The sequence below is a fragment of the Python bivittatus genome, unplaced genomic scaffold (genome assembly GCF_059951505.1).
Source record: "Python bivittatus isolate LINGU-HERP-01145 unplaced genomic scaffold, Pbiv_v1 ctg000700_np1212, whole genome shotgun sequence".
In the NCBI taxonomy this organism is placed as follows: domain Eukaryota; kingdom Metazoa; phylum Chordata; class Lepidosauria; order Squamata; family Pythonidae; genus Python; species Python bivittatus.
Window position 1 is genome coordinate 46,078,581 of NW_028277098.1, and position 21,749 is coordinate 46,100,329.

At 36.9% G+C, this 21,749-nt stretch overlaps 1 protein-coding gene across 3 annotated transcripts in view; it reads left to right on the forward strand.

The window, feature by feature from the left end:
- Positions 1–21,749, forward strand: part of BEND5 (BEN domain containing 5) — a 949,534-nt gene that overhangs the window by 214,178 nt on the left and 713,607 nt on the right. The gene's annotated exons all lie outside the window — the stretch shown is intronic.

The window sequence follows — 21,749 nt, forward strand, 5'->3', positions numbered from 1 at the left end:
GAGAAAATGTTACCGATCTGTTATATAAATCACTATGCTATTATAGCTGCAGGTATGTGAAATATTATTCTCTTTTCTTTGTTTCTTCAAATCTTGTATGAGACTGTTTCAAGTCCAATTAAGTACAGATATGTTAAACAAATGTGGGTCAATTTCTGATCTCTCTGTTCCTATAGTATGTCCTAATATTTCCCAATTAACTTTAGAATTCACTGTATACTCCTTGTTACTCTTTTGGTGTGGTTCCACATTAGAATATAAATCTATATAAACCATGTGAAAAAGACCCTGAAACTAGGGAGTGAAAACTCAGCCCTTCCCAGTATATTTAAAAGTGACATTCTTTCGTTCAGTAACATGTATTTGCAAGTTGGACATACAATATGTATACCAGAATATATTTTAGAAAAGAATAAATAAATCAGGCAGAAATTCTGTATGAACAATAGGCACTTTTCATTTTATTTTCTTCTTCATATTTTTCCAGTATGTATAAGTAAGTAAAAGTAGTAGAAACACACTCTTAATCAGACTAGTTACCATTATATCAAGTATCAGGGAATATCAAACATTGTAAATGAAAATAAAATCAAAAGTCATGGGTAAGGAAAATAGAATAAATACATAAAAGTAGTTTTTGGCCATTGTGCTTGGTGGAATGTAATATATATTATTGACACCTCATGCATATTTTAACTTTGCACTGGAAATGTTATTCTCCATTATATTAAGAAAATATTGACTTTCCATAGTAATTTTATCTCTGTTTATGTGTGTTTGTATACTATAGTATATCTCATTCTTCCACTTAAAAGCTTAAAATAACTTATATGTCCCCTTCATGGATCACTGCCTTGTCGTGGTGAAGGGGCTTGCGTAACTCAGTGAACCCATAAGCTATACCATGCAGGGCCACCCAAGACGGACAGGTCATGACAGAGAGTTCTGACAAAATGTGGTCCACTGGAGAACGAAATGGCAACCCACTCCAGTATTCTTGCCAAGAAAACCCCATGGACAATGTTAAAAGGCTAAAAGATATGACGCCGGAAGATGAGCCCCTCAGGTCGGAAGGTGTCCAATATGCTACTGGGGAAGAACGAAGGGCAATTCCAAGTAGCTCCAGAAAGAGTGAGGCGGCTGGGCCAAAGCCAAAAGGACGTTCAGCTGTGGATGTATCTGGAAGCAAAAAGAAGGTCCGATACTGTAAAGAACAGTATTGTATAGGTACCTGGAATGTAAGATCTATGAACCAAGGCAAGCTGTATGTGGTCAAACATGAGATGACAAGATTGAACATCGACATCTTGGGAATCAGCGAATTTAAATGGACGGGAATGGGTGAATTGAATTCAGGTGACCATTATATCTACTACTGTGGGCAAGAAACCCTTAGAAGAAATGGAGTAGCCCTCATAGTCAATAAGAGAGTGGGAAAGGCAGTAATGGGGTACAACCTCAAAAAGGACAGAATGATCTCAGTGCGAATCCAAGGCAAACCATTCAACATCACAGTGATCCAAGTCTATGCCCCAACCACTGATGCCGGAGAAGCTGAATTTGACCGGTTCTATGAAGACCTACAATACCTTCTAGAACTAGCACCAAAAAAGATGTCCTTTTCATCATAGGGGATTGGAATGCTAAAGTAGGAAGTCAAGGAGTAATCGGAATAACAGGCAAGTTTGGCCTTGGAGTACAAAATGAAGCAGGGCAAAGGCTAATAGAGTTCTGTCAAGAGAACAAGCTATTCATAGCAAACACTCTTTTCCAACAACACAAGAGACGACTCTACACATGCACATCACCAGATGGTCAATACCAAAACCAGATTGATTATGTACTTTGCAGCGAAAGATGGAAAAGCTCTATAGAGACAGCAAAAACAAGACCAGGAGCTGACTGTGGCTCAGATCATGAGCTTCTTACTGCAAAATTTAGGCTTAAATTGAAGAATGTAGGGAAAACCACTAGACCACTCAGGTATGACTTAGATCATATTCCTTCTGAGTACACAGTGAAGGTGATGAATAGATTTAGAGGATTACATTTGGTAGACAGAGTGCCTGAAGAACTATGGATGGAGATCCGTAACCTTGTACAGGAAGCAGCAACTAAAACCATCCCAAAGAAAAAGAAATGCAAGAAAGGAAAATGGCTGTCTGATGAGGCTTTAGAAGTAGCTGTGGAAAGAAGGAATGTGAAAAGCAAGGGTGAAAGGGAAAGATATAAGCAACTGAATGCAAATTTCCAGAGAATAGCAAGGAGAGATAAGAAGGCAACGTCAGATATGCAGATGATACCACCCTAATGGCAGAACGTGAAGAAGAACTAAAGAGCCTCTTGATGAGGGTGAAAGAGGAGAGTGCAAAAGCTGGCTTGAAACCCAACATTAAAAAAACTAAGATCATGGCATCTGGATCCATCAATTTGTGGCAAATAGAAGGGGTGGAAATGGAAGCAGTAACAGACTTCATTTATTTGGGGTCCAAGATCACCGCAGACGGAGACTGCAGCCAGGAAATTAAAAGACGCTTGCTCCTTGGAAGGAAAGCTATGGCAAACCTAGATAGCATATTAAAAAGCAGAGACGTCAGCTTGCCGACAAAGATCTGCATAGTCAAAGCTATGGTTTTTCCAGTAGTAATGTATGGCTGTGAGAGCTGGACCATAAAGAAGGCTGAGCGTTGAAGAATTGATGCCTTTGAACTGTGGTGCTGGAGAAGACTCTTAAGAGTCCCCTGGACTGCTAGGAGGTCAAACCAGTCAATCTTAAAGGAAATCAACCCTGATTGCTCATTGGAAGGATTGATAATGAAGCTCAAGCTCAGATACTTTGGTCACCTAATGCGAAGAGAGGACTCTTTGGAAAAGACCCTGATGCTGGGAAAGATTGAAGGCAAAAGGAGATCTGCATAGTCAAAATGGTTTTCCCAGTAGTAATGTATGGCTGTGAGAGCTGGACCATAAAGAAGGCTGAGCGCCAATGAATTGATGCCTTTGAACTGTGGTGCTGGAGAAGACTCTTAAGAGTCCCCTGGACTGCTAGGAGGTCAAACCAGTCCATCTTAAAGGTCAACCCCGATTGCTCATTGGAAGGATTAATAATGAAGCTCAAGGTCAGATACTTTGGTCATCTAATGCGAAGAGAGGACTCTTTGGAAAAGACCCTGATGCTGGGAAAGATTGAAGGCAAAAGGAGAAGAGGACGGCAGAGGATGAGATGGTTAGATAGCATCACTGAAGCAATGAGCATGAAACTGAGCAAACTCAGTGAAGGGCAGGAAGGCCTGGTGCGATATGGTTCATGGGGTCACGAAGAGTTGGACACGACTTAACGACTGAACAACAACAAAAACTTATATGTGGTTATCCTGCCTAGCAATATCCTGTTTAGACAGCATAGTTAAGTTGATTTATATAGCTTCTACAGAATAAATGGCTACCTGTTGTCTCCACAAATAGATTTTTCCTTCAGGACATTGAAACACATCCCTGCAATACTGGTATTAACTATGGAACTACTGTTTAAACAATGGCAGCAGGAGATATCAAAATTTATTTGGCAAGGAAAAATCTAGAGTGAAATTTAAAATTCTGTGTGATGCAAAAGAGAGGGGAGGTTTAATCCTACTGAATTAAAACTATATTTTGCAGCATCTTGTTTAGTTTGGGCAAAAGAACGGTTAACATTAAGAGATACAAGGCTATTAAACTTAGATTTGGGTGGCATGGCTATCTGTGTTATAATATGGTTAAGGCCAACGTGGATTTCAGAAATCATTATATTAGATGGGCCATCCTAAGAATATGGAATAAATATAAATCTAGAAATATCCCAAGCTACCTCTGTGGTTATCTCCACAGTAAGCGTATCATAGAACAGAGACGATGCAGAATTACAATTGGATAAGATATAGGGATCTGTTGGATCATCAAAGGGATATCAGATTGAAAACTAGAGAAAATTTGACCTCATTAGGCTTCAAGTGCCACTGGTTTTTATATATGCAATTATCAGAAAGATTCAAAGTTGATAAGAAACTATATGAATTCGAAAGGGATAAAACTACATTTGAGACTGAATTGAGTTCAAATGATGATCATCTTCTAACTAAAATGTATAAATAATTGTTAACTTTGGAAACAGAAGAGGAATTAGTAAAAGATTGCATGATAAAATGGGCAAAAAATTTCCAGTATAATATCCAAATTGAACAATGGGAAAATATGTGGTTAAAAGGTCTCAAATTCACAATATGCTATAATCTTAAAGACAATTTTTACAAGATGATGTATAGATGGTATCTGACACCAGTTAAACTCTCCAAAATTTACAAAGGAATATTGAATGCTTGTTGGAAATGCAGAAGACAGGAAGAACCTTTTATCACCTTTGGTCATCCTGTAAAAAAGTAAAAAAATATTGGGTGGATATACATACAATTATAAAAAAAAAATTGAAAATGCACATCCATTTGAAACCAGAAATGTTTTTATTGGTGATGATGGATACACATTTAGAAAAAGAACATGGGACTCTAATTCTTTACATGACAACGGCTGCAAGAATGCTCCTGGCTCAATACTGGAAAGATCAGGCGTTACCTATGTAGAGGAATGGATAGTTAAATTGCTGAAACTCGCGAGAATGGCAACATTGATGGCGATCATAAAGGAAAAAACAGTGAAAAAATTTAAGAAGGACTGGAAGCCTTTTACTGATTTCTTGTACAAAATTGAACATAATCGAATAGTGACATATGGGTTTGATGATTCATTATAATTACAGACTATTCAGAAAAGTAGAAATCTTATTATAAAGTTAAATAAGGTTGTATGAAAAGTTTTTTGTATATCTCTTTTGCAAAGGAAGTTGGAAGTTGCTTTGATAAATGTTTGTGTTTGTATTATTTCTTCTACTGTTTTTCTTTAACTCTTTTAACCTTTGTAAAAAAATTTCTTTTTGTTTTCTCAATTTGTACATTATAAAAAATAAAAATAATTGGGAAAAAAAAAGAAACACATCCCTGCAGAAGAAATGATTCTGTAAGTAATTAGAAACGAAGTATGCATAGTTAATGAGCAGTTTCTTTCATTTATTTGATAAAAAAGTTTACAGATGAACAGTGTTTTTGTCATAGAAAAATATTGTATTTACACATTGACTCTCTCATGAAAACATTCCCAAACCATTATTGGTCCTCACCTTGTGACTATTCTGTATTATTTACATATTATTTAAATACCACTTTTACTTATAAAACTTATCCAGGCAAAATACTCTTTTATGAAAGACAGCTATAATGATATGCACTTGCTATAAGTTGATAGTTAAATGCATTGGGGTTAGAGTGTCTCACTTTTCCCTAATTTTACATATCTTTACCTAACATCTGCATAGAGATATTGGTCCCTTAGTTGGACCCATTCAAGTATTTCGGACAGACAGTTTTAACTTTTCTGCTCCTTACTTAGGTTCAGATCAGTGATCAGCATAAAAGCAACCAGAGCATGATCTGATTAGGATAACAGAGGTATTAAGGCCTCCTTTACATGCCATTCACTAACTCTATCCAAAATTCTATTAGATTTGTTGGCATGTATTGATTAACTTTGGAAAGATTTTTAACACAGTGCATCACAAGCTGCTAAGGCAGGATAATCTTGACTTTGTTTCCCACCTCCTCTTCTCTTTCAGGGCTGGGATGATATATATGCAACCAAACATGTATTCCTTTTCCAAGGTTATTTCCATACTCATTGTCACTGTGATGCAGTAAAATGAGAGAAACAGATTAATATTTTGGTTAATTAAATATAGGTAAACTGGAAAATATAACATCATTTACTCTGGTAACAAGGTTGCTTCTATGCATTTTTAGGAAATAAACCGGCAGTATTTGTTTATTTATGACATGAATGCACCACCTCAATCCAGTCAGACTTTATGCAGTTTATAGTATATGTGGTAAAATGCTATAATGATAATATAATAAATATAGTAAAAATATAAAACAATATAATAATACAGTAAGTTGACTTTGACACCAGGGACTCCAGAATCAATCTCAAAAAGCCCTCCTGCAAAGCTTTACAACTTTCTGGAAGGCCATAAGAGTGAGGGCTATTCTAGCCTTGGAGGGTAAACTGTTCCACAATAGGGAAGCCTTACATAGAATACATTGGGCCTCCTTCTGTTGCACTTTCTGAGAGGTGGAGACCCTGAGCAGGCATTTTTGGCAGAATATCTGGAAAAGTCAGTCTCTTAGGTACCCAGTCCCTGAGCCATCTGGGTATCTAAGCAACCAGTATCTTTAATTGCACTTGGAAACATACTGGTAACCAATGCAACGCCTGGTGCAGTGTTGTAACATGGCAGTATTGAGACTGACCAATAAACATGTATTCTCATCACCAATGCTAGTCTTCCCCATCACCAGCTTTCCATTTCTCTTTTATGAATGTAGCTTGCTTACCTTAGGAAAAAGAGTTTCCTAGTAGTGAATTCATTATATGCTAGTCTTGAACTTTGGAAAAAGTTTGGGCTACACTTGTAATTGCAACAGGACTTCTGAATTATGGAAATCCTCTTCTTAAGCATTCATTTTTTTGTATAGCACAAACCACAATAGACTACATCTACTGAGCATTGCCATTACCTTGATTCTACAAGGTTTTGCAAATTTTAAAAAGTGAAATAAAATTGACTTGTTCAGTGGGAAATGTGTTTTCCAAAGTCAGCAAATATTATCTCTAGGTAGAGAATAGCTATAACTCTTCATATTCAGCAAGCGTTTGTCTCATTGGAGACATTAGATTTCAAGTTGTGCTTGTCTTTTCAAAGCAACAACTGGCTACTCATCATTTAAGTTATCCCAACAAAGATCCTATGGAAAACTCTAATTTGCATCTGTAGAATAGCAGCTTCTCCTTATGGAATAATTGTTGTAATAGATAAATATCTTAACAGCAGTAGCAGACATTTTACATTTTGAATAACAAAAAAGGAGCAAGGAACTATAGATAACTCCCTGTAATAATGACTCGCTTCAGAAATGGGTGTTTCTTTCTATACATGGGATGTGATGCACTATTGTTATCATCAGGACAAACATCAGTGACTGCAATATTCCAAGCTCACAAGATCCAAGCTAGGTTTTAGCTTGTTCCTGAGCAGTTCTGTTCAGACCCCAAAATAAGCTCAGAAACTAAAATGGTAGAATAATATAACAGGAGTTCTGTGAGTGGTTCAGTAAACATAGTTTGGTTTATTCATTGGTCGGCTTGTCCTATTATCATTGCTGAAATGATAATGAGATAGCTGAGTATATGATGGGGCCCATATGCCACCAATGACTCCTGCAGATACTAGAGAATGCTGCCTAAAACTGTTGACCCTTTCAGTGTAGACTGAAGTCAGAGTTAGGCTTTCTGTTGGTCTAGAAGCAGATTATTAAAATTCTATTGAATTTATGACTGTCATTCGAGAGGCATCTGCAAAAGTAATCAGAGCTCCTGGTGGAAGTGAAATTATGTGAATATTGTGCTTTACTTACTTTCTCAATTTCATACTGGTCCCCCTTCCCAAAGGAGAATTAAAAAAAAAAAATCTACCCATTGTTTGCTGCAACTATAAAAGGGTATTATAGTAATCTTTCTTTTGCCAAATCCAAATGAGTTCTTTAAACTGCAAGTAGCTAGCTGGATTTCACTCTAGAAAGAGGGCAATTTTAGAAGCGTCATTATTCCATTAATGTGAGTAATAAATGGAGGTATTATACATTTGTTATCCAGGGCCCCAACTCCAATTCCTAAAGACTTTAATCTTTTAGGAGTTGGGGCCCTGGATAAGAAATTTGCACCACCTCCTATGCATATGCATATGCATGTGTATGAGTGTGCATATGTGTGTGTATGTGTAGTTATATTTTTATTTTATATTTGCAGGGTAGTCTTGGTAAAATATCAGTAACATTTCTCATTTTTATTTCATTTGGCACAATGCCTGTTAAATAAGTATTTGTCTTTCTAGTCAAGTTCTACTTTGACATCTATTACATCTATTGCAATATTCTTGTTGTAGTGTTTTTTCCTGTAGTGTCTTAGGTGCTTGAGAGTTTTCTGTGGAGTAACGTAGATGCTAATTCCTATATATGTCAGTAAACTTGTTTTCCCTTCACATCAGGTGCGTTATTGTTTGCATTTTATCTGATATATTTATAGAAAAGCAGTATAGATATAAAGACCTGTATTCCTTCATGTTTTATTGATTAGGAGAGGGCAGAGCTGTTTTGACAGCATTTGAATTTTGATTAGCTGTAAACTACTTGTTTCAGAGTTTCTTTTTTGTGAACAGACTTGATATATTTACAAGTGGTTAGCATGTATGTCTTCTGCCTTTGCACTCATAGAAAACATTATTTGAGATCAATAGAGATTAATAGTCATTGTATATGGGAAAATGAGATGAAAGCCAGTAATATCCATGACCCTCCCCCCGCAAAACTCCTTATTGACTCAGAGTTGGGTGGGTCATTCTTCTCCCATATATCCCTTGGGATTTGTAACCTTCAATAGTAGATATGGGGATGAGAAAGGAAAAATGCAAGAACCAACTAACTACATGGTAGAGGACCTGGCTACTTGAGGAACTGCCTGACTCCCATAGTATCTGCCTGGCTGATTCAATCTGGCAGGGTTGGTGTGCTCCAGGTTCCTTCAGTTAAACCATGTCACCTATCAGGACCCTGGAAGTGTTCCTTCTCTGTAGCAGCACCTGCTCTCTGGAATGAGGTTCCCCTGAGATCTGGATGGCTCAACTCTTCTGTTGTTTAGAAGGGCTGTGAAGATCTGGCTCTTTACCCAGGCCTTTGGTGAGTGAGAGTGAGATCCCTGGCTTCATTCCCATCCAGTCTGTCATTCTTGCCATCTTTTATCTTTTCCCCTTCTTTTTAATTGGTGTTATTGCAGTTTCCTTGTTTTGGTTGTTGTGAGCCACCGAGAGTCGTTGGGAGTTGGGCAGCATGCAAGTTTGAGAAATACATGCATACATACATACTTACATACATACATATGGCTTGTATATGTGGACTAGATTATGAAGACAGCCAATTGGGCCTCCATTTGCCTCTGAGAACTTCATGGTAATTAGGACAAAAAAAAAAAGGATGGTATAATGCTAGAAGGACTATTGCATATTAGGAATGCATTAGCATTCTTCTATATTTTAAACTTTTTCTTATAGACATTATCCAAATCCTTGTATTTGCTCTCCCAAATCTATTCTTAGGATAAGCCCCATGTTTTTGAGCTCCCAAGCATCTTAATTGGCTGCTGCATTTTTCACCTCTTACTTGCCCAAATACTGCTTTAGCACCTGCAAAACCTAGAGGAGCAGGAGGGGTAAGTAAGTGGCTCTCATTGATGGGGTTCATACCCATTGCACTAAACCAGATTTTTTAAAACTATGATTTAGGAAATAAGCTGGAATTGGCTGGATTCAAACATCATCTTTACAAACCACATTTTGCTAAATCTAAATTAAGCAAATCACATAATGACTTCGTGAGATGTGTGAACTTAGGTGTTCTATATCCCAGTGATCTCTGGGACATGTAAGGAATCTGGTGTTGTCAGATACTGAAGTGAAGAGGAATCTCATCTCCCAGGCCTTGGGCCAGAGTGGTGATTGAGCTCATATAGGGAAGTTTTATTGTTATATAGACATGGCCTTCTGGATGCTACAATTCTTATCATTTTTTTTTTTAAATATAAGCCACCAGAGTCACCTGGAGCTGGGCAGCCTCTAAATTGTATTAAATAAATGAATACCAAGATTCTGTATACTTATTGATGAAGCAGTATTTCACCTTCTGGATAGGATAAAAAAAGAATGAAGGATGGGCGATTGCATCTTATGCCCTGCTGAAGTAGTAAAACATCAAGGATAGGTGGGTAGGCCAGGGAATGAGTAAAAGGGAGCATTATAATGTGAGTTAGCGATTTAAAGGCTGTAACACTCACATTTATATTTGCTATTAAATTAAATACTTGAACTAAATTATTAAATTGAAATACATTACAGTCTTTCAAATTGAAATATAGTAATTGTAAAACTTAGGTATGTGTATAATTAGCATTTAGTAATATTAGGAATTTTTCTCTAGTAAATAAGAAAAAAATCATAAAAGTATTTTTGCCAGATATGTGGGATGACTGATATTTGTTGGCAAAAGTTACATCCTCCAACAGTTATTTAAAAGATAATAGGATCTTTTTGGAAATAGTGGTCCTTTAATATATTTATTCCAAACTGTCTTCCAGTTAAACCACAGGGATGTGTGGAGGTGTTTATGGCAGTTTCTTCTACATGATGGCAGTTGATGACATAGTCAAGGTTCTTGGCAGTTTCTCCCAGAGAAAGGAGGCAGATGGTAAAGAAGAAAGCAAAGAGAGTAGGCGCTGTGTGAAGCATGAAAACAAGGGAGAAATGAATTCTCAAAAAGAGCCAAATGTTAGTAGAGCCCAGTACTTTCCTTCAGGAATAATCTTAATTCATATGCTTTGTAGCTCTAGTATTAACTGAAGGGTTCAGATTGCCTTAATGAAAAAAAGTAATTTTTCAAAAATATTAGGTATCAATAAAAATTGTAATTTGTAGAAATTAGTTTTGTTGTTTTTATAAAGATAATTTTGCCAGCTCATAAATACAGTCTTTCAGCTGATTTTAGAGCAGCAGTGATATGAGAGATAGGAGGAAAGATACTACCAATCTACATGGAAAGGGCATCAATCCAGCATTCTTGGGCAGATATAGATCTAACATCAGTCTTGGATCTGTTCTCTGATCTCATTCAAACATGACTTGTGTTAATTGGCACCTCCAAAAGGATATTTCAGTATAGGAGGATGCCACAATTTTCCTGGTGGTCCACATTATGGATATCACTTTAGAAATTTGTAGGAGTTGGTCAAATAGAAGCATCATTCGCAAACTGGAACTGCTCTGGAGATATAGTAGAATGCTTATGAACATTCTGACTGTTCTGCATTTAAATTACTCTTGTAAGGAACTAAAGGCAAGAAAGGTTTATAAAAATGATAAGTGAGTAGCCTACATATATGAATAGAGTATGAATGTTTTGTATAATATGAATATGCAAGATCTGAACTGAATGGGTGAATATTGAATCCATCCCAGTTATTATATGGAGCCAAATTAAACCCAGGAATTAATTATCAGAAGTTGGAAAGGATACAGTTAAGATTCCTAAGAAGGCTATTCCAAGTGGCAAAATGCACGCCTAATGTCGCCCAGTGGTTGGATTTACAAAAGTCGAAATAAGGGCATGACTATGTATATTGAAATACTGGCTAAAAGTTCATTTCCAACTTCAAGGTCTGACACAGCTAACATTAATCAATAAGTATGATTCCTCTTAGAAACTCCACATTGAGAAAAAATGATATAAACTGGTTTTTTCAAGGGAGATAGTCATGCTTATGGGACAAGATCAGGCAATGGCGATACTTAAGTGAAGGATCCTTAATATAGAATTACAATCAGAATATAGTAAACTCTAAGCTAGGGTACAATTGGGCCATAGCAATGCACACTTCAGAGCAGCACTGTACCTAAATCAACTTACAAGTGATAACTTTTGGCAAGCATTTATATTATTACATTTCAGTACTATACCATCAGCAGAGCTGGAAGGAAAATTCCATAACATTTTGTATGTGGAAAGATACATACGGAAGCCCTTGTAAAGATGTAATATTGAAACACAAACTCATGTTCTGTTATATTGTAATTTCTGTTGAGCCATATGCAAAGAGCTACCAATGCCTCTTCTAACTCCATTTCTGGGATGGACTGAAGAATTTTATCTTCAATTTTTACTAGCAGATAAGGACTCCAAGGTAACTCTTGCCATTGCAAAGTTTGTTTTCACATCTTGTAAAACTCGTTTATTGCTGATAGCAAAATAGTGCAGGCGTAATTGTATATTTTTGTCTTCTATGTCTTATTTTATTTTGTATGTTCTATTTTGTAGTTCTACTCTGAAGGTTTTATTTAGGAAGTTTTATTTAATCTGGGTTGCCAACCTGTAATAAAGAATTGGATTACATTTGATTTAAATGGGACAATATGTTTGTGGAAATGATTTTGTGCTTGTGTATAATGAGGATTTGTAAATTTCAGGTTCTAGTAAGAATCATTTAGGAGCTTTATGGGGGTCACACTACCAATTTCTGATTTCATGATCATCTAGGGGTTGGCCAGGCAGCATGCTTAATATTTTTTTATAATATTCACCAATATCCAATTTATTTTTTGAAAATACAATGTTAATGTTTTATATACACATTTTTTTTTATTGAGGTCCATTGACACCATCTTGGAATGTCACTGGGGCTATACTGCCAACCCCTGGTGTTTGCTGATAGCAAAGAAAAGAAAACAGATTTATTAGGTTTAAACAAAAAGGGAAGGGATTTTTTTTCCAGTTGAAACAAGTTTGGGGCCAAATATTTAAAGTCAACTTGACTGAGAATTTAATATACAAATAGGTGCCACCATTGAAAAAGTCTACTCTTTGTATGCTCTCTGGGAGACCATCTGGTGGGAAGATAAGATGTAATTTATATTTAAAATAATACATTATAAAATAAGTAAAGTAACGACAGCCATGGTATTGATTAGAAGTAGTCTTTATGTCAGAACTGAAAATTCTTGTGAATTTATCAGCAAGATTTATTTATTCTGAGAAAAGAAATAATGTGGGATTTTGTTCTTGGTATCATTTTTTAATCCTGCATACTGTATTTGTGGAAAATACTCAGAAAGAGCCCCTTGCAGAGAAAAACATTAGGTCAGAGCAGTTTAGGTGTGGTAGGCAGAGCACCCAGTGTGTTTTCTCAGTAGACTGTGTTGCTGAGGAATAAAACTATTGCATTATGAAGTTTTTTTTTTAATTAAAGCTTTTAAAATGTGGATTTAAAACTTTACAGCAATAGCAGAATTTGAAGTATTGTTCATGCAATCCCCACGACTACTGTTTCTCAAAAATGTCTGCATAATTTCATTTTCTCAGCAACAACACAATCTATATAATTATTCAAAGTGTGAGTCAGGCTGGTTTTGAAATCCTGCAACATGGGACACATTTTATGCAAAGACTACATATTAGTCATCTTAATATTTATAAGGAATTAAGTTTGTTTTAAAAATTGGAACTGAGATAAAGTTTATATATAAACACATGCAGTTTCTGTTGATCAGCTGAAGAATTATTGCATATCAGAAAGCAAATGCAGTATATGGGGAAATAATGATAAGGAGGCAGGGAGTCAATATGGTTTTGATGCCGAGGTGTTCTTTCGTTGTCCAACCATTCCTACAAACCTCTCTGTCTCCCTAGCCTGCTCACAAACTCTAATTTATGAACAAATTTAAGCTTGTTTAATATAGGCTTAATATTCTGAAATAAATATATTTACTTGGAGGAAAAAGAAAGAAAAAGAGAGAAGGTGTATATTGTTGTTGAGTTGGAAACACTATATATAAAGCAGTGATTAAACTCTAAATCCTAAAGAACTTGAAAGTGTTGTAAATAATCATTTGAGCCTATTGTCTCTAGCACTTTAGTTTCTCTTAAAAAAATAAACCATATCAGAGCAGTTCTGTTCACGTGTATTCATAAGTAAGGATGGATATGTTTGCAGCCTCCAGATATGCTTTTAAATAAACAGTGTTAGCAATGGACAGTTCTTTGCAGACATTCCTATTTTCTTGTCCCTCTGTGTGTGTATGTGTGTATGTGTGTATATATATATATATACAGTGGGGCAAAAAAGTATTTAGTCAGCCACCAATTGTGCAAGTTCTCCCACTTAAAAAGATGAGAGAGGCCTGTAATTTTCATCATAGGTATACCTCAACTATGAGAGACAAAATGAGAAAAAAAATCCAGAATGTCTGATTTTTGTCTGATTTTTAAAGAATTTATTTGCAAATCATGGTGGAAAATAAGTATTTGGTCAATATCAAAAGTTCATCTCAATACTTTGTTATATATCCTTTATTGGCAATGACAGAGGTCAAACGTTTTCTGTAAGTCTTCACAAGGTTTTCACACACTAGTGCTGGTATTTTGGCCCATTCCTCCATGCAGATCTCCTCTAGAGCAGTGATGTTTTGGGGCTGTCGCTGGGCAACATGGACTTTCAACTCCCTCCAAAGGTTTTCCATGGGGTTGAGATCTGGAGACTGGCTAGGCCACTCCAGGACCTTGAAATGCTTCTTACGAAGCCACTCCTTCGTTGCCCGGGCGGTGTGTTTGGGATCATTGTCATGCTGAAAGACCCAGCCACATTTCATCTTCAATGCCCTTGCTGATGGAAGGAGGTGTTCACTCAAAATCTCACGCTACATGGCCCCATTCATTCTTTCCTTTACACGGATCAGTCGTCCTGGTCCCTTTGCAGAAAAACAGCCCCAAAGCATGATGTTTCCATCCCCATGCTTCACAGTAGGTATGGTGTTCTTTGGATGCAACTCAGCATTCTCTCTCCTCCAAACACGATGAGTTGAGTTTAGACCAAAACGTTCTACTTTGGTTTCATCTGACCATATGACATTCTCCTAATCCTCTTCTGGGTCATCCAAATGCTCTCTAGCAAACTTCAGACAGGCCCAGACATGTACTGGCTTAAGCAGGGGGACACATCTGGCACTGCAGGATTTGAGTCCCTGGCAGCATAGTGTGTTACTGATGGTAGCCTTTGTTACTTTGCTCCCAGCTCTCTGCAGGTCATTCACTAGGTCCCCCCATGTGGTTCTGGGATTTTTGCTCACCGTTCTTGTGATCATTTTGACCCCATGGGGTGAGATCTTGCATGGAGCCCCAGATCGAGGGAGATTATCAGTGGTCTTGTATGTCTTCCATTTTCTAATTATTGCTCCCACAGTTGATTTCTTCACACCAAGCTGCTTGCCTATTGCAGATTCAGTCTCCCCAGCCTGGTGCAGGTCTACAATTTTGTTTCTGGTGTCCTTCAACAGCTCTTTGGTCTTGGCCATAATGGAGTTTGGAGTGTGACTGTTTGAGGTTGTGGACAGGTGTCTTTTATACTGATAACAAGGTCAAACAGGTGCCATTACTACAGGTAACGAGTGGAGGATAGAGGAGCCTCTTAAAGAAGTAGTTACAGGTCTGTGAAAGCCAGACATCTTGCTTGTTTGTAGGTGACCCAATACTTATTTTCCACCATGATTTGCAAATAAATTCTTTAAAAATCAGACAATGTGATTTTCTGGATTTTTTTTCTCATTTTGTCTCTCATAGTTGAGGTATACCTATGATGAAAATTACAGGCCTCTCTCATCTTTTTAAGTGGGAGAACTTGCACAATTGGTGGCTGACTAAATACTTTTTTGCCCCACTGTATGTGTGTATATATATATGTATATGTATATGTATATGTATATGTATATGTATATGTATATGTATATGTATATGTATATGTATATATAATAACCATATGTAAATATTGTTTCCTTGATCAATGTATAATTAATGTTTAAAACAGTAACATGATGCCAGTACCTGTGTGGTGTGCATGTCGCATTAAATTTGCTTCTGTGACCTTCTGCTTTAATCTCTTATTTATTTTACAAAGCATGAACTTAAATTGCTGTTTACACTGTTTCTTGCTTCATTCCTTTGTCTGTGACAACATTTTACCTAGCTTCTGAATATAGGAATGTATATGTCTTTGTTTCTGCTGATTAGTATTATTTTTATTACACACACACACAAACACAAATATATAATTATTTTTTATTGTTTTATTATTATTTTATTGGGGAGGGAAGGTCACATCTGTGGCCCTTCATGTGTGGGATGCCTCATGACTTGATGCTCTCCTCTCTCTTGTTCAACATCTACATGAAACCACTGGTTCATCCGCCAGTTTGGGATTCGGTATCATCACTATGCTGATTATACCCAGCTCTACATCTCAACCCTGAGCAGCACAGGTGAAGCTGTTGATGTATTGACCCAGTGTCTGGAGGCTGTTTGGGTCTGGATGGGATGGAACAGACTTTGGCTCAATCCAAATAAGACCGAGTGCTGTGGCAGTTTGGACTCCTGAGGTTGAAGATGTTACCATCAGTGGTCTTGGATGGGGCTGAACTTCCCCATTCAAGATTAGTGTACAACTTGAGGGTACTTCTGGACTTGCAGCTACTGCTCAAAGAGCAGGTGGCAGCTGTGGCCAGGAGGATCTTTGCATAGGTTCATCTTCTGTGCCAGAGGCCCTTCAGACAGTTACTCATGCCCTGGTCACCTCACAATTGGATTATTTCAATGTGGTCTACATGGGGCTGCCCTTGAAGCTATAGCTGGTTCAAAATGTGAGCAGTAATGGGCGCCTTTTGGTATGCCCATGTGTCACCACTCCTGGTGAGCTGCATTGGCTGCCAGTCGACTTCCAATGTGCTGGTTATTACCTATAAAGCCCTGTATGGCATATGGCCTGGATATTTGAGAACCACTTGTCTCCAGTAGTTTTTGCCTGCCTATTATGTTCTGGCAGAGTATGTGCACTCCAAGTCCCCTCTATTAAACATTGTCATCTTGTGGGACCAAGGAGGTGTGCCTTCTCTGTCAAGGTCTCCACTCTCTGGGACAGCATCCCTTCAGAGATAAGGATGGTGCCCCCTCTCCTAGGATTCTGGAAAGCTTTGAAAACCTGGCTTTGGTCCCAGGCCTGTGGTTGATGTTTTATTATTTGTCTAGGACCCCTGTTTTGTTTTGTTGATTTTGCCTTTTATAAGATTATTTTAGTCTGGGCTGTCCATCTGATTTGATGTTTTTATGTTTTTTTCTCATTTTGTACACCACTCAGAGTCCATTGGAATTGGGTAGCTAATACATTCAAATACATAAATAATAAAACATATAGTTTTTCAACTCTTGAGATACTAAAATATAGTTCAGATTTTGTCAAACCTCTTAAGATACTTTGAAGAATCCAGTTAGAAATGCGATTCAAAAGGAAATGTTGATTATATAGGTAATTGTACCTTTGTGGGAAATGTTCCTTTTTAAACTTTTGAGTATTTTTCTTCCCATGAACCTCTTTGGTTTAAATAGCATCTTGTGAAATCTAAAGCAATGTTTTAAATAGCAGTAAAAATAGCCTGAATTCTGTTAAACAGAGCTAGGTTTAAATTATTTCAAGGTCAAGGGGTAATCTCATAATTTTTTCTGTTAATTTTATAGTGAGTTTTAACCAGTGAAAACTGATGTGGAATTTCAGGAAACATTAGAAACACTGTCGCTATGTTCACACTACATGGCTGGTCAACCAAGCTAAATATTAATCCCCATCTGCCAATACACACAATTCAAGATGTCAAATGAGGGAACAGCCATCTTTGACTGCTTCTGATCTTCAACCAAGAGAGTTGGAAGGCTATCACGTCCTGCCGCAATTTTTTTGTTATAAAAAAAAATTAAAATGTGAATGAATTGTTTTTGTCTACTGTGGACAGGATTAGAGGAGGCTTATCTACCCCACTCTTTTCTCTGCTTCTTCTCTGCCCTTCCCTATGTACAGTAGCTGCAGAGGGCTAAAAAAGCAGCAAAAAAGAGTTCCTAGAGCAGCCCCATTTTTCCAGGTCACTTAAGAACATCTCTGTTAACATTATTAACACACTGAACCCTTTTGGCACAACACAGATGACTGAGTTGGTTTAGCTCCAACTCTGACGCTGTTTGGGGCTAAAATAATCCTTTTCAATTCCCACAATTAATTGGGTTATGATGTTCACATTGTATTATGCAAACAGGGTCTGCTTGTAATCTGTAACAAAAATAAGATGAAAAAGAAGCAAAGGTTGGTGGTAAGAAAAATAAAAATAAAAATGCATTTATTAGGTGAACTAGAATTGCACATGATTTAACAGAACTGCCCTTCCTATGATAGTGGGTTTCCTTTTCTTTTGTCTTCTTGTTCTTCAGAAGTAAAGCAAAATCCCATGAAGTCTTTGAGATATCCACAGGATATCTTTGTCTTGCTGCCAGCATTAAATACTTTCCTGGTTTAGAAATTATTATTTTTTCTCCTTTAATTCATTGTGACTCTGAGGTAATGCGACTAGGTGAAACATGGAAAAGATATAGGATGGCCCAGTCACTTTTTAAACACTTAAAGAAATGAAATAACTTTAATTAAACAACTTAAAATGAAAAGGCTAACTGAATATTACAGCAGATCTGTCAATGCTATACTTGGCACTATTTTCATAGCACTAACTTTCTGACAGTTGAAGGTTTTCCATGGCTGGGACTCTTAGTCTACCTTAGGCCAGTCCTTCCACCCACCACCCTCAGTTCCCTTCTCCCTCTGGAATATCAACTGGGAGAAGATGTCCCATGTTGCCATGCCTTGGCAGTTAAACCATCACAGAGTAAACAGTTGGTTATCCTCATATTTTGGGGAAAAAATTGTTTTCCAAAGCTGCTTTCATTTGTAATCAAACTTTAGAAATAGAATAGCAAAAAAGTTAAAAAACAGAAACTGGATAGATTTTAGATTCACAGAGATGGAAATTAGATCCAATATGATCTGTATTTGATTTGTTTTAAACAAATCTTCATTAACATCAAAGGTAGTTACATTGTGCAGATATAATAAACACAATTTAGGCAAAGTTTTATGGACATAATCTTATGCTTAGCAAGAGGTGGGAAGAAGTTACTGAGAATGTGGCCCCAAACTCATTGCACCTCATTCATGTTACATGAAGCTATTATTTTTATATGATATGATGAATCATCATAACATCAACATTTTCAGAAGTGGCACTCAAAATCTGACACTTAAAATTTCACTTGGGGGTTTGAAATGTATCTGACAACTTATAGGTCAAATATTTCAGTTTCCTTATTTTGGGGACATATAAGACCGATGTCCTTTTAAAAAAAGTGAGAACAAAATTTAGGGATGGGGGTTTGATTCCATTATATGTTTGGCAAAATATTTGTTTTGTTTTTTTTAGAAATTGCTGGATTACATTGTCTCATGCCAAGTTGCACCCTCATAAGCTAAGCCATTTACCAATTATCTTGAAATTGCTCTATTCATTTCTGAATATTTGAAAATTATTTATATTGGCCCATGCAGCAGTTTTCTGAACAGACCTCTCTTAATTGCTTTTCTATGATCCTACTTTGAGGAGCTTGTACCCTTTAAAAGTGTTGATGAGAGACAAAATACCTTCATACTCTTGCTTAAACGTCCCCAGTGAGGAAGAGGAGGACTTAATGGCCTTATTTGGGGTTTCTTGTATCTCTGCTAAGAAATAAATACTTCCAAATGTCCAGAGCTGTCAGATTTCACTATTATCTCTAGCTGATATGAACATGATGGAATACTTTTTCTGTCAGTGTGTAATTGACAAAGTCTAAAAATCACTTTACCAGAAGACAAAATGGTATTTTTTTCTGAGGGGGGCAAGTCGGAAAAAAGGTTGGGTTTAAGAATCCACTAGGGATTAATTTGCTTTAATCAGAGGAAAATTCTTCTCTTCTTTGTTTATTTGCCATTTCAGCAAAGTCTTCTAATTAAAAGTTTCTGTGTTTTCTTGTATGTGCATAATATGTGTGTTCATGGTAGGTTTTAACTTGGTAAAATATGAAAGAAAAATAGCTCTTTTGTCCATATGGAAAATGGAATTTAATTTTTTTAAAACTCTGAGCATTATCATTTCCTGGAATCTTCTACACTTAATTATGAATAGTAGGTATAGTAAATGGGTGGAAAAAAGGAATTCATGGGTTTCATATTTCTCCTCTTTGTGTGTAAACAAATTCTGAGTTTATGGGATTGGATGTACTAGAATCTGAGGCAGTTAGTCTAAATAAATGTCTATAACCTTGCTATAGAGAATCCCAGTTTTGTCTTTAAAATAGCATAGATTTCATGTGAGAAGGAATTAGAAAAAGATAATTTTTTTCATGCCAAAAACTGGGGTTATATTTGGAGATGCATTGTATACAGTGCAAAAAAAATGTAGCTCAGAAATATTTACAAATTGTTACATCAATTAGAGAACCCAAAGTACACAGATTCTGAGGAAAAAGTTAACCTCTTGTCGCCTATGGATCCAGATGTATCTTTGAAATCTTCTAACAGTGTGGCTTCCCAAGTGTATCTCCCAGAAAATGCTTACAAAATCTTGTGGGGGCTAGATGAGGATGCTGAAGATCAAACCATCAAAGGTGAAGAACTTTTGTCCCAGCAACTGGCAACTCCTCAGAGGCAGAGGCCTGGGCCTTATGCCATCTCTGGAACTACCAACTCTGATATTGATGTAGACTTCTTTGATATCCAACATATACCTCTCTCTCCAATAGCTGAATCTAACAACAATCAACATGAAGCGTTCTGCGTTTCCATCATCCTTCAGGACTTGCCTTTGACAACGGTCACTTCTGGGAATTCAGATTGACATTTGGATGTTCCTCAATCCCTGTCTATTCTCTCATGGAATATTGCAGGCTGGAATGCTAAATCCAAAGACTCTGCCTTCATAAATTACATTGCTGAATTCGACCTACTCCTACTCCAAGTAACCTGGCTTGACAACAGCTTGTATATAAGTGGGTATAAATCTTTTTCACTACCTGCAGTCCCTGGAGCAGGACGAGGCAGATTGTGTGGTGGATTAAATATACAAATCTCAACTAAACTACATTCAGGCATTGTAGAGTTAGATCCAGTGGAGCACTATGCAATGTCTGTGCTATTAAAATTTAATAATGTTCTATTATTATTGGTTAATGTTTACCTTCCACTTGTTCAGAACAGGTCCCAATTTAACAACTTATGGACTAGATTTGAAGCATACATAAGTACTCTTATGCTAAATAATCCCTCAGCTAATGTAATAGTCTCTGGTGACCTAAATGCTAGGGCGGGGGCAAATGATAAGGCACTCTTTACTCAGTTCCATCAGTACCCTCCAGAACTAGTCACAACTCCCCCTTTGTTAATCTGGCAATCTAAAGACTCTAAAGGAGACTACAAGGGGCTGTGCCTATTACAAACAATTAACAAACTAAATTTATATTTATTAAATGGAGCTATCATTAGTGATTTTCCTGGTGAATTCTCCCACTGGGTCGGCTCAAGACCTTCCCTGATTGACTATACTCTAATTTCATGGAACTTGATTACTTCTGTACAAAACTTTTATCTAGAAAATCGACCTGACAGCGACCATCTTCCAAGTATTACAGTTATAAAAGCATTTGACAATTGCTTTTTGGAAACAGAACCCACCCCAATTCAGGATTTAGATTCAGAGCCAAGGCTGGTCCATGCCAAATGGACTCAGCAACTTAGTGAGCAAATCTCTCAGCTGCTTTTATTTGAAGCAGCTCTTCAATTGCACCTCACCATAGTTAGAGAGAGGTCTGGGGATTCTCCTCTACAGACATTTACACAATTGATTCAGTTATTCCAGCCAGTGATCTCCACCCAGATATCAAGGAAAAGAGAAAATCCAGGGGGTAGGACTTATTCCTCCCAGCCCTGGTTTGATGCAGAATGTTTTGAGGCCAAAAGAAAACTGATTAGGGAATTTAAGCTATATAAAGACAACCCAGTTGAGCATTCCATCCAAGACTTTATGCTCTTGAAGAAACAATATAAACATTTTTTACAAA